We start from the raw sequence: 13,028 nt of genomic DNA on the forward strand, positions 1-13,028 counted from the left end.
GCAGCCTGGCAGGTCCAGAAAGGTGAGGTCTGAGTATGAATGCTTCATTACCAGCAGGGTTTTACCCAGGCGACAGAGTTTCAGCTATCTGTCAATCATGCCCATCTCTGGTCTCACAGGAATCCAAAGGCACTAAGCTCGAGGCATCAGCCTGTTCAGATAAATGATTACCCTCGCCAAGCCATTTCATAGAAAAGCAAAATTCTGTACCGCCATAGCTTGCCTAGAAGTGGTTGTGATTTCACTTCTTCAGCAAAACACAGAGCAGAGCGATGCATATGGTGTAAGCACTAAACAGTGGTTAATAAGAGTCTCAATTTTAAACAGAGGTAAGGGCTCTACATATTCTTTGTTGATCTGCAACTCTTTAAACCATTGCAGGAAAATGCCTTCATCTGATGTCACAGTAAAGATTCAATACCCAAGCCCTTCCTTAAAATAATCTCATTCCAAAAGATTTAGTTTTATGAGCTAAATGCTCAGTTTATGTATATTTCACCAGTACTGTATGATAATAATAAAAAAAAGCAAAAATTAACTTCACTTTGTATTAGGGACAGATAAATAAAAAGATTTATTTTAAGGAATTGACTCATGCTGTTGTAGGAGGTGGCAACTCTGAAGTGTGTAGGGCAGGCTGGCAGGCAGGGAAACTACGGAAAAGTTAATTTTGCAGTCTTGGGTCCTAAAGGCAGTCTGTGGGTTTTTCTTAAGTCCTTCAACTGATCAGATGTGGCCCATCATATTATACAGGATAATCTGCTTTTCTCAAAGTCTATTGGTTTGGACGTTAATCACATCTAAAAAATACCTTCATAGCAACATCTAGACTGGTATTTGACCAAACTGGGCACCATAGCCAAGACAAATTGGTACATAAAATGAATCATAACACTTATTAAAATAAATATGCCAAACCTATTTTGACACTATATTTGTGTTTTTCCTTAATATAACCACCTGTACCTTCGGGCTCCTGTGCCTGCTAAATTGAAGTTGGTCTCTATGTTGTCAAGTTGAATTAATTTGTTCATTAGGTATACAATTACAGTAAAACATACAAGGACCATCTATTATACTTGAAATTTTATTACAGGATTTTGGTTTGGTTTTAGTTATTAGGTTTTTATGAATCTTTATTTTTAAGTTTTTCTTGATAGTTCACAAATAATGATACCATTAAGCTTAGACTATGTGCAAGGCACTGTGTGCTAGCAATTTTACTTGGACTATATTACTTAATCCTTAGAATAACCCTATACAGTAGAGTCAATTATTCTCCTTATTTTTTAAAGATTTTATTGTTTGTTTGACAGAGAGAGAGAGAGAGAGAGAGAGAGAGAGGTAGACAGCACTCAAGCAGTGGGAGAGGGAGAAGCAGGCTCCCTGCAGAGCAAGGAGCCCAATGCAGGGCTCAATCCCAGGACCCTGGAATCATGACCTGAGCCAAAGGCAAATGCTTAACCGACTGAGCCACCCAGGCAACCCTTATTACTGTCCTTATTAATGAATAAAAACAAGCAAACAAAAAACTAACACTTGGAGAAAAATTACAAAAGAATTGCCCTGGGTCCATGAAGAGCTGGGTCTGGATTCAACCAGAGACTGTCTGCCTCCAAAATGCAGACTCTTAACCACTAAACTCCAGTGTCTGCCAAAGCTCTGTTCCAAACAGTGATTGATGGCTAGGTCAGCTGACTTTAACACAATGATCCTTATCATTGTAATTGATCTTTGCAAAATCACTGACAGGGGCAGTGTTTGCTTGAAAGAGCTGCTTGATCACTCATAATTGCTTACAGCAAACATTCCATCTTCTAACAGTGGTAGCAGAAATCAATGACAATAAAAACTCTCAAAAAAGTGGTTTAAAGTAGCCTCGCCCCAAATGAAGACATCACTATCCTCCACCAAATCAAACAGAGAGAGCTCTTTCTTCAGGACCATCCTGTATTTTTGTGCTCTGACAATGTATCATAAAGTGTACCGAAGGTAATAGAATTTATTTTCTTTTGTTCCCTTTTCTTTGGTATTGACTCATTCAATACAGAGTAACAGAAAGATGTGTGTCGCATCAGAGGCATGCTTCCTCAGCAACTGGGAGCCCTTAGTGAGCTGAGACTCTCAGGAAGTCTGTGAAAATGCAGATTCCTGGGTCCCAACCCCAGTGATTCTGATCAGTTGTCTGAGTCAAGGAACCTGTGATTGGCAGCACTTCTCATGTAAATATTCACTGGCATATTTCCGGGACCAGTGCCCTAGAAGCTAGTGATGAGCTCCTCAAAACTTAAACTCACAATGCTGGAGTGAGGGACTCTGAAGAACTTAGGACCTTCTCAGCTTCTCTTTTTCTCTCTTCCCAGGACCACTTCAGAGTTTGTGGGGCTCCCTGTTCAAAAGTTACCTAGGATTTCAAGATGGCAACTGCCGAGCATTCAACCAAGTGTGGGGCTCTTCTGAGGGTGAGGCTCGGGATGACCATATAGGTCGAATGTGGCCCAGGAATGTGGCCCTTGTTTCCCCTTTGTAGTGTTCTAAGTTTTCAGAGACCCAGATGACAAGGGAATGAAAGAGGGAAAACATGAGAAAGTTGAAAGGAAAAAAAAAAATCAATATAGCAGCTTCATGCTTCTGGGAAAGTTGAACTTGAATGTGTAGAACAGATGTTTGAGAGTGTAAAGAAGGTCTTCACTCACAGCCAGTAAGTTAAGTGGGGCCACTACGAGGCCAGCACTCTGATCAGTGCTATTTTCAGTAACTAGAATTTTGCTGGGCTCAGTAAAATCTGGCATTCTCGTCACACAACTCATACTTCTCAAATGATGTTGTTTGGTTTTGGGGGGGAAAATAACGTGTGTAACTTAAACCAGAATAAATCTGACAAACATGAAATTAGTGGCAAAATTTGAGAAATTCATGTTCTAATCATAAGGGAATTTAAAAATTATCATTTACTATTATTACTTTAAATAAAGAGGTTTTAAAATATAACTTCCAAATGCAAATACATCTTTGGAAAGGTAAGTGAATGAACAATAGATGGTTAAGAAAAGAGTAACAGTGGGGAAAATAGGCCACAATTAAGAAAGCTAATCTCTTACCATGGGGGCATTTTCTCAGAGTGAAGTGACGTGGGCCCTCCCAGAAAATTCTCAACACAGCTTAACATACTAATCCACCCTTTTTCTAAGTCTTGCTCAAATCCCACAGACAGTATGCATCTGTCATTACAAACACGTACAATCATAAAGGATCACTGAAGTTAAAGCAAAACCAAATGCTGAATCTTATCAAACTTATTTTTGGGAAAAGTCCAAATGTTCATGCTGACCCCTCCCCCCCCCAATTCTTGCCCAACATCTTCAAAAATGCTAACATTGTGAGCTCTGATTATGAATGCACAGAGCCCCCCTTTGCAAATGAATTTTTTTTTAACCTGATCACTTGTGTGTCACTCTTCATGGTCCAAATTAAGACATAACGCCTTCCCTTTGCTGCTGACTTAGCAACAAGCAGCACTGAACACCCGGCCAAATGCCCAGATCATTCGGCCAGCTGTCTGGAGAGCGGGCTTTCCTGAGCAAACACCCTGAGAACACCATTCCCAACCCATTGACATACTTTTCAGTCCTCTCACAAAAGCTTCAATTTAATGTGGGCTGTAAAGCTAGCCTGAAAATAAATACAAGAAAAGGTCATTTTAGATTGAACACAGCTTTTCAATAATAGGAATTATCTGATGCAACACATGGGCATGTTCCTCTTTTACCCGAGAGAGCTAGAGACATTTTAGATCAATAATGGGATGAAGAAATCTAAGATCTAATATGAAATGGGTAAAGACCTTAAGAGCCAGACATGTAATATTTGACTAATGACTAAAGTAGGAAGCCATTATTAAGATAAATAGAGCAAATGAGAAGGTAATATTTCCCACCCTAGGAAAAAAGTTTCTACTCTTGGTTAGCGTTGTCCAAAGTTTCTGAGCAGTTAAATAAGCATAGTATCATGTTCACTAATAGCAGACAGGAGCTGAGATAGATTTCTACCATGTATGTGGTTCATTGTTTTAAAATGCAGTAACTTTTGATGATGTGTTCTCAAGAGACATACAATAGAAAACAATTCCCTGACTGGCTTCTCTCTTTTCCTTTATATGTAAGCCTACCACTAATTTCGGGCTTTTGGAATAACATTGGTGACATATTGTAAAATACCTCCTAAGTTTCCAGAAAATATATAGACCTAAAAAGATTATGAGTGGAAACTATTGTAGCTAGTTCAATTAATGAAGAAGTGAAGATAAATCTGATTTAAGAAAGTATTGACTTTATAATTACAAAGAAAGTAAGCCCAGTTAAGTAGCTAATCATTATTTTTACACACGTACCTTAAAATTTCTCTAGTTTGAAAATTAAAACAATTTAAAAGAAAAACTTTTACTTTTAATGAATATTCCATTATATAAGTAATAAGTGCCATCAGTATTATTATAATATATACATGGAAAACCTTCCTACTCATATGGATATTTTTAAAGAATTTTATTTCTATGTCTTATATTATTCCTTACCCTCTTTGTATGAAAGTCATATTACAATTAATATCTGTATCTATCATCTACCAATGATTCTAGACTATTAAAAAATCAACTAACACCTATGACCCTGCAATTGCACTACTGGGTATTTACCCCAAAGATACAGATGTAGTGAAAAGAAGGGCCATCTGTACCCCAATGTTTATAGCAGCAATGGCCACGGTCGCCAAACTGTGGAAAGAACCAAGATGCCCTTCAACGGATGAATGGATAAGGAAGATGTGGTCCATATACACTATGGAGTATTATGCCTCCATCAGAAAGGATGAATACCCAACTTTTGTAGCAACATGGACAGGACTGGAAGAGATTATGCTGAGTGAAATAAGTCAAACAGAGAGAGTCAAGTATCATATGGTTTCACTTATTTGTGGAGCATAACAAATAATATAGAGGACAAGGGTAGATGGAGAGGAGAAGGGAGTTGAGGGAAATTGGAAGGGGAGGTGAACCATGAGAGACTATGGACTCTGAAAAACAACCTGAGGGTTTTGAAGGGGCGGGGGGTGGGAGGTTGGGGGAACCAGGTGGTGGGTATTAAGGAGGGCACAGATTGCATGGAGCAGTGGGTGTGGTGAAAAAACAATGAATACTGTTACGCTGAAAATAAATAAAAAATTTTTAAAAAATCAACTAACAACATAGTAAATAAAAATAGATACCGTATATGTATTTATTCATTCACCTGTGCAGCTATAGCCAATTTTAATCATATTTAAGGGTACAATTATTAAAAACAATACTACTAAGGCATAAATTAGTTCATTCTGCCAAACAATTGTTGGACTACTCACTTGTATGCAAGGCACTACATTTGGCCCTCAAGTTTATTAAAGAAAAACATAAAGGAAAAGGAAAAAAAATGGGCATACTTTCAATTGTCAAGGATCTAGGGGACTTGTTTAGGAAGCAGAATTCCATTTTGAATTTTTTTTTCCCAATATGGTATCAGGTTGTATTGACCCACCCATTTATTGTCCATTTAGCCCTCATGATGGTGGCCTGAACACAGTGCCACCAAGCTGAGTGTATGTCAGGGAAGAGGCATTTTTTTCATGCCTGGTCCATCAGGGACCATGAAGTAAGCAACTCTACCAAGCCAGTCCCCAAAAATCCTCCTTCTGTACTGCATTAGGGAAAAGCAGTGCAGAGGAGGGGTACTGGCATGAGTTCAAAGCCAGCTTCTACCTCCCCACCGCAGGTGACCTTGGGCAAGTAACCTAATGCTCTGATGATTTCCTCATCTGTAAAATGAAGATAATAGCTTTCCTTTATTGGGATATTGAGGATCAAAATAGAGTTAAGCCTTGAACAACATGGGTCTGAACGGGTGGGTCCACTTATATATGAACATTTTTCAATAAATATATTGAAACAATTTTTGAGATCTGTTAACAATTTGAAAAAAACTCACAGGTGAACTATGTAGCCTAGAAATATTAATATTTCCAATGGTGTATTATGAATGACTGTAATACCATATGCTATTAAATTTTATAACAATTCATTCATTAGTATATATGCTAGGCTACTGTGAAGTTCTCATATCAATTATATCAGTCTTCCATAAAAAATCATAATGCTACTTCTTCATTATCAATGCTTAAATAATTATACCTGTAAATAAATATGAATCTATTTTTCCCATCATCTTTCATTTTTGATGTCTAATGTTAGTAATATGTATGACATCGGGTGTGTTTTGTATCAAGACAATATTGAGGTAGGTACTGATAAATAGACAATTCATCATATAAGCAGACAACAAAACTTGCAGTATCCAAAAATACAATACTGTTAATATATTTTTCTCTTCCTTATTGCTTCCTTAATAACATTTTCTTTCCTCTAATTTACTGTATTATGAGTACAGTATATAATACATATACAAAGTATATATTAATTAACTGCTCATGTTATCTGGAAGGCTTCTGGTCAATAGTAGGCTTTAGTTAAGTTTTTTGGGGGGTCAACTGTTATACGTGGATTTTTGACACTGTTGTGGGGGGAGAGTCAGTGCCTCTAACCTTTGCATTGTTCAAGGGTCAACTGTAGTTAATTTAGGTAAAGCACTTACAACAGTGCCTGGCCCATAGTGCATTCCCAATAATTTACTTCTGGTAAAGTACTTACTGAAAATAGCTCATAATCGTTCTCAGTAGGTAACACTACTCTTCCTTTCTTTTCTTAATTAGGGGCATTTTATCTCTGTTAGAGTTGAAATAACTTTACTGGGGTGCCTGTTTGACTCAGATGGAAGAGCATGTAACTCTTGATCTCAGGGTGGTGAGTTTGAGCCCCATGTTGGGTGTAGAGACTACTTAAATAAATAAAACTCAAAAAAATTTTAACAAGTTAAAATAACTTTATATATATATACATATATATATAGATGATATAAAGTTATTTTAAATTATATATTTTCATATATATACACACACATACACATATATATTATTTTTCTGAGGGCCAAATTTCCCTTTCTCTAAGTACTGCTTTTGTAATTATTTTAAGGAAAAACAGTTACAGATCTAATTCATTGCATTAGAGACAACTGGTTGGCTTCATGAAAATAAGTTCAGAGCTTGAAAGGATTACAGTGGGAGAGCAAAGTCTAAGAGAAACTATGACAAATGAACGAGTTTTGAATGCTGTGATCTTTTTCTTGAGAATGCTGGTCCCTGGGTCTTTCCAACAGGACAAAAGGTGGGGCTACAGAGGTGAGGGGCACTCTTCAGCAAAAACTGTCCTAGTAGAAAAGGCCAGAGGAATAGACATTTCTCTTTAGAGCAAATTAATTTATGAAAACCAAGTCTCCACTGTATCTATGGGAAAAGTGTAGTACTAAGGGTCCCAGCACTACAGGTAAGCCGAAAGCTCTTCTTGGTGACCAAGGAACAAACTGCTATCACTGTTAATTTTGCTGTTCTGCTAAACTGAGTGGAAGGAAAAATCAAATTCCTAACTTTTCTCACCTTTTTCTCTCTCTCCTTCCTCCATTTCTTTTGAGCTTCTATTGGCTAATCTTAAAAACAAAACAAAACAAAACAAAACAAGCCAGTTGCAATCTAGATACTGGTCTTGTCCAGTTTTTTTATTTTTAGTGGGGAAATAAGAGCAGTATAATAATAGACTGTTGCAGTGGCAAATTTATGCCATTTCTTTTACAGTGGCATTCTTAAGCCTAAATGTATTCTTTTTGATATTACTAATTCTAAAAAGTACTGCTTCTAAAGAAACACAACTCCAAAATACTTATTTTTAGATGACTGTCCCCTGTGAAAGTAAAAACAAAACAACCCCCCCAAAACACAAATGTATTGATTCAATAAAAAAACAGACTTCGAATTAAATTATCCTAACTGAACACAGTCAAAATATTTAGATTAGGTTTGTATTAATTGTAACTTGATCTAGGGAAAACACAACCTAGTGTGTACAGCACCATATAGCTTTTTTTTCCCCTAATAAAACAAGCAATTATAGCAGAACAACAGAGTCACACATTCCCTTTATAAAGCACACACTGTCTGCGATGAAATCATACATGCAAATATTTCCACTGCCACTCCATTCCCAAATGTCTCTGGCTTATAAAAGTGGACTTCGTCCTACAAAGGATGATCCACTGGCAAGATGGTGGGGAAAATTGGTGTCTATGGCTGAATGAGCTTCTTCCTTAAAAACTGCCTTTATTTCTCCCACTCTTCTGCCTCTCCATCCCTGGTCTGCCTACCCCTCTGATTCCCTCTCCTTCCTCCCCACCCTCCATTTCACCAGTCTCTTCTGTTCTCCCTCCCTTCTCACTTCTGCATGCCTTGATATGTGTGCTCTGGTCACTGTTTCTAATCTGAACTGCAGATTGCATTTTTTCATTCAAATTGACAAATATTTAAGGGACACACCTCTGGTGTCAGGAAATCAACATGAATAAGGTGCTGACCCTGTCATCAATAACCCTAGAATTTACAAAAGGGAAAATTGTAAATAATAATGATGATGATGATAATGATGATAGCATCACAGTATCACAGTAATAGCAAAAAAAATTATATATATGTATATTCTATATATATAATATGTATATAAATACCAAAGGGAAGCAGGGAAAGTAAAGTGGTTCAACTTTCTGTCTTAGGGGTGGATGAAAATAAGGGAAGTTTCTCTCAGAATACTAAGCTGGTGCTTGCCAGGTGAGCAGGATTGTTCTGGCATTTATAATGGGCACCTAGTTTGTTCTTCCAGACACTGGGATCACCACATGCTCTGGAGTCTTTGTGCATGTTACCTCGCTAACCCTACCATGGCTGGGAATGTAGCTTGTTGTCCTTGATCATGATATAGAGCGGCATGGTCCAATATGGTGGTCACTAGCCACAATGGGCCCCTGAGCACTTGAAAGATGGCTTATCTGTGTTGAGATGTGGTGTAAAATATACACTGGATTCTCAGAATACATTTTTTAAAAAAATGTTAAGTATCACATCATAATTCTTAGAGATTATAAATAGAAATTACAATAATTTGGCTATAGTGCATCAAATATATTATTAAAGTTAGTTGTATCTTTTTCTTTTTCTTTTTTTACTTTTTAAAGTGTGGCTCCTAGAATATTTTAAATCACATGTGTGGTTTGCACTGTATGTCTTCTGGATAGTGCTTGTCTAGATTCTGAGCCATTTGGTGACCAAGCTCTGTCCACCCACTGACCATGTTGCTAGTCAACCCACTTTCCTCTTCTATTCAAGAGCTACTCAAGTGGGAAACGCATCTGCCTCCAACCTAACCTCTGCTGCTGGGAGCAGGACTTGGATGTGTGTCCACAGGGACAAAACATCTCCCCGAAACTCTAGAAAAACCACACATCCTTACAAGAAATGCCTGTTACAAAGCTGCAGGAACCCGGGCTCCAAAGGACAGAGGCTGCTCTGTGCTGGGTCTAACGACCAGCATAAGAGAGAACCCCTGTATATGCAAATTCATCCCCCACTTAGAGCATTCAGAATGTGCTTATTTCCTCTGCCATTGACTTACATATTATTCCTAAGCAAGACGAGCAAGTATGACTTTTTCCTGGAGAAATTTCTAGGATGAAAAATGAAATGAACATTCCGTTTTCTTTTGTTTACTTAAATGGTCACATCCTCCTACTCAGTGCAAAGCCATCACCATCTGTTTTCTGTGATCTAATTACAAATGGAATAAGCTCTTAATTCCCCTTTCCATCATTTTAAGATCTATGACATGAAAATGCCTCTGCAAATACTTCCAAAGTACTTTTTTTTTTTTTTTGTCATGCCTTTGGTACAAGTTATAGGGGCAAAGTTATTTGTGCAAAAATAAATATTCCTCAGAGGTGTTTAGATGGCACAGATTGATATGTGTTTTCTACCATTACAACTGCCTGGTTTCCTGATTTGTTTACTACAACCCATCTTAGGAAACCAGGAAGAAATGCAAGGTTAAAAGCTTTTAAAGATCATGTAAATTTCTCATTCTTTCAAAAATAATTGTCATACACTTGAGAGTCTTCCAAGTCAAATGTTGCTGGATATGTAATTTGGTTTCCTATTTTTTGCACACCACACAGTGGCTTTTTTTTTTTTTTTTTCCCCTGTCATGGTTGATCTTCACCCTTTACCATCTGGGGAATTTGAACACTATTTTTAGCCATTTCATGAGTTGCCAATTTAATGCATTTAAAGAGTGCAAAGCAGATGTCTAAAACATTGAAGGTAATTAATTAAGTCCCACAATTTCCAGACTACACAAAAACAATTTGCCATTGCCTGTAAAATGGTATAATTGAGTATTATAAATGTTTCCAGGCCAAGTCTTGCTATGAATTATTTAGTGCATCTGTCCTAATTAAAGACCTATTGGAAGATTAATGTCTCGTAACCTGACAAACTACTTTACTTAGTAACAAATTATCCATATAATGACCTCAAACTAAATTTATATAACCCAAGAAGCCATCTGCAAGAACCCACAAGCAGGCTTGGGTAGAAAGGCATTTTCCCTACCTGCTGACATTCACCCGACCAATATTCTTTCATCTTTGGAAAGTTGTAAATGAAAATCAATCTGCTCCAAAATAAGTTTTGTAATAGCATTTCCAGATTTCGTCAACATCTTGTAAAAAATATGTAACCTCCTGAAGCCCCCTGGCTACACCTGACGTAAGGATTTACACTGCCGACAAAGATTTGTGATACTGAGCACATTGGCGATAGTGGGGAATCACTTTTTATTCTTATTCTAAGCTTGTGCTTTTTGGATGAGAACACCCTGATGATTTTTCAGCAATAGGAGAAACACCACATATTCATTCACCAGCAAAAGCTGGATTTTGGGGGATTCTATGGAAGTACAATACTGTAGGTCATTTAAACCTAAACTTAAAAGCCAACTAGATGGACTAACCCAGCTCTGGCATTAGGGATCTAATGCGCCTACTACAACTGGAATTTCCATGACACCATCTAAAAACATTGATGGCATGTCATGTATCCAGTGGGCGGTAACAAGGGTTCCCTTAGCCTGTGCTGAATGGATGTCATGATATTAAGTATTTGGGAGAAGGAAGAGGCAGAGTCAGCAAAGGGAAAGCTTAATGTCTTTTCTTTTAAAAAACGGAAATCATTCTCTCCCATCGTAAGTGCACTGCCCTTATCATGAACTTCTTTAAAAAGCATTTTACATATTATTTTTAAAGCTTTAAAAAAATCTCTCCACCTTCATTTTGTAGGAGATTTTTCAATAAATCTGAAGATGTCTCTATGTATGTATGTATATTCACTGGCTGTCCTATCTTAGAACATAAAATACAAAATCATCAGAGTTAAATAAAATAATTTTGTAAACTAAGTATGTTAAAGCATGGTTAATTGGCCACAACTGTGAGAATGTAAACAAGAGCTGGTGAGATACATGACATTAGCATGGAACAGGAAATACATACACACACACATATTCATACATACATTTATATTTGAATATGTACATAAGAAATGTTTGGAAAACTACTGTACTGTTGTAAGTCAACAGCTGTTTGTTTGTAGGTTATAGTTCACTCTTTTCTGGACAGGGACATAGATATTCAGAAAATTTTTCTTCTCCTAGCTTGGATCTTAGCATTCAGAAAATCTGTCATTTAGCATTTCTTCCATATAATTTTCCTGCTCCATACAGATTTTCTCACATTGGAAAAAAAATTCCTTCTTTACAGCACTGTATGAATTATATATTTTAGCAAAAATGAAGTCATATGCTTTTATAGGAAATAAGCTCAATAGGGTCAAATTGATGGAAGGCTATTTTACAGCTCCTTCTTTCTCCTTTTGCATCTACAGAATATTTGGTATTCTTTTAAAATGATTTTAGCCGGAGTCCACCTCATGCAGAGGTGCAAAAGTGCCTCTAGTTACATATAATAGGCTTACTGACTTTTTTGCCAGGTTGCAGTGAAATCAAGTGGGGCGGGAGGAAGGAGAGAGTTGAGTATTTTTTTTTTCATGTCATCTGTTTTCTGAATAACAATGGCTTCATTGTGGAAATTCAGACGATAAGAAGGGTATAAAGAAAAATAATACTAAAAATTGTTCATAGACCCATCAATGGTTGATGATCTTATTAGCATTTTGGGAGACTTTCATTTTTATCTGTGCATCCATTATATAATGGAATCTTTCTTCATAGAGTTTTGTATCTTGATCTTCTGTTTTTCATTACACCTTAAGCATTTGCTGGTGATCTGAGCTTCGTACCTGTCTAGAAAATGATTGTTTCTCACTATAACTAGATGTGTTGTTCCTATAAAGCAGAGGAAATGTGTCCTTCCCATGTAATTAAGTTTCAGACTCCTTGGAAATGGCAATTCAAGTTTCAGACTCCTCGGAAATGGCAATTCAAGACACTAGCTCTAATCTACTCGCTAAGATTCTGGCTGAGCAGCAGACAAGTTGTAAATTGATCAGAAGACAAGTATGCCTGTGTATATATCTGGTAGTGGTATACACACATTCTTGTATGCCTACATTCTTGCAAGTAGTTTATTAAGGAAAAAAAACAACAAAAAACAACAAAAAAAACCCCAGCTCTTTAAGATACAATGGTAGTTTAAAAAATAAATGTTAAAAATCATATAATGGTACAAATAAAACCCCACTTTTTTCACTTGAAAAATCATAGAAATTTTATTGAGCATTAAAGACATTGATGTTTTATTAAGTATTCTAATTAAAAATCAGAAGTATAACCCAATTGAAAGAAGAAGCTTTAAAATGTATTATCATGTCATACTTAGAGCTCATATATGCTTCGGAAAATGTTTTTTTATTAGACTGATAGATTAATAATAAATGTATTTACTGCTCAGAAGGGACAATCAGATATTTACTCATCTGCTTAAATTCGGTTTTGCATT

This window comes from Martes martes (assembly GCF_963455335.1).
Source record: "Martes martes genome assembly, chromosome: 6".
NCBI classification, from domain to species: domain Eukaryota; kingdom Metazoa; phylum Chordata; class Mammalia; order Carnivora; family Mustelidae; genus Martes; species Martes martes.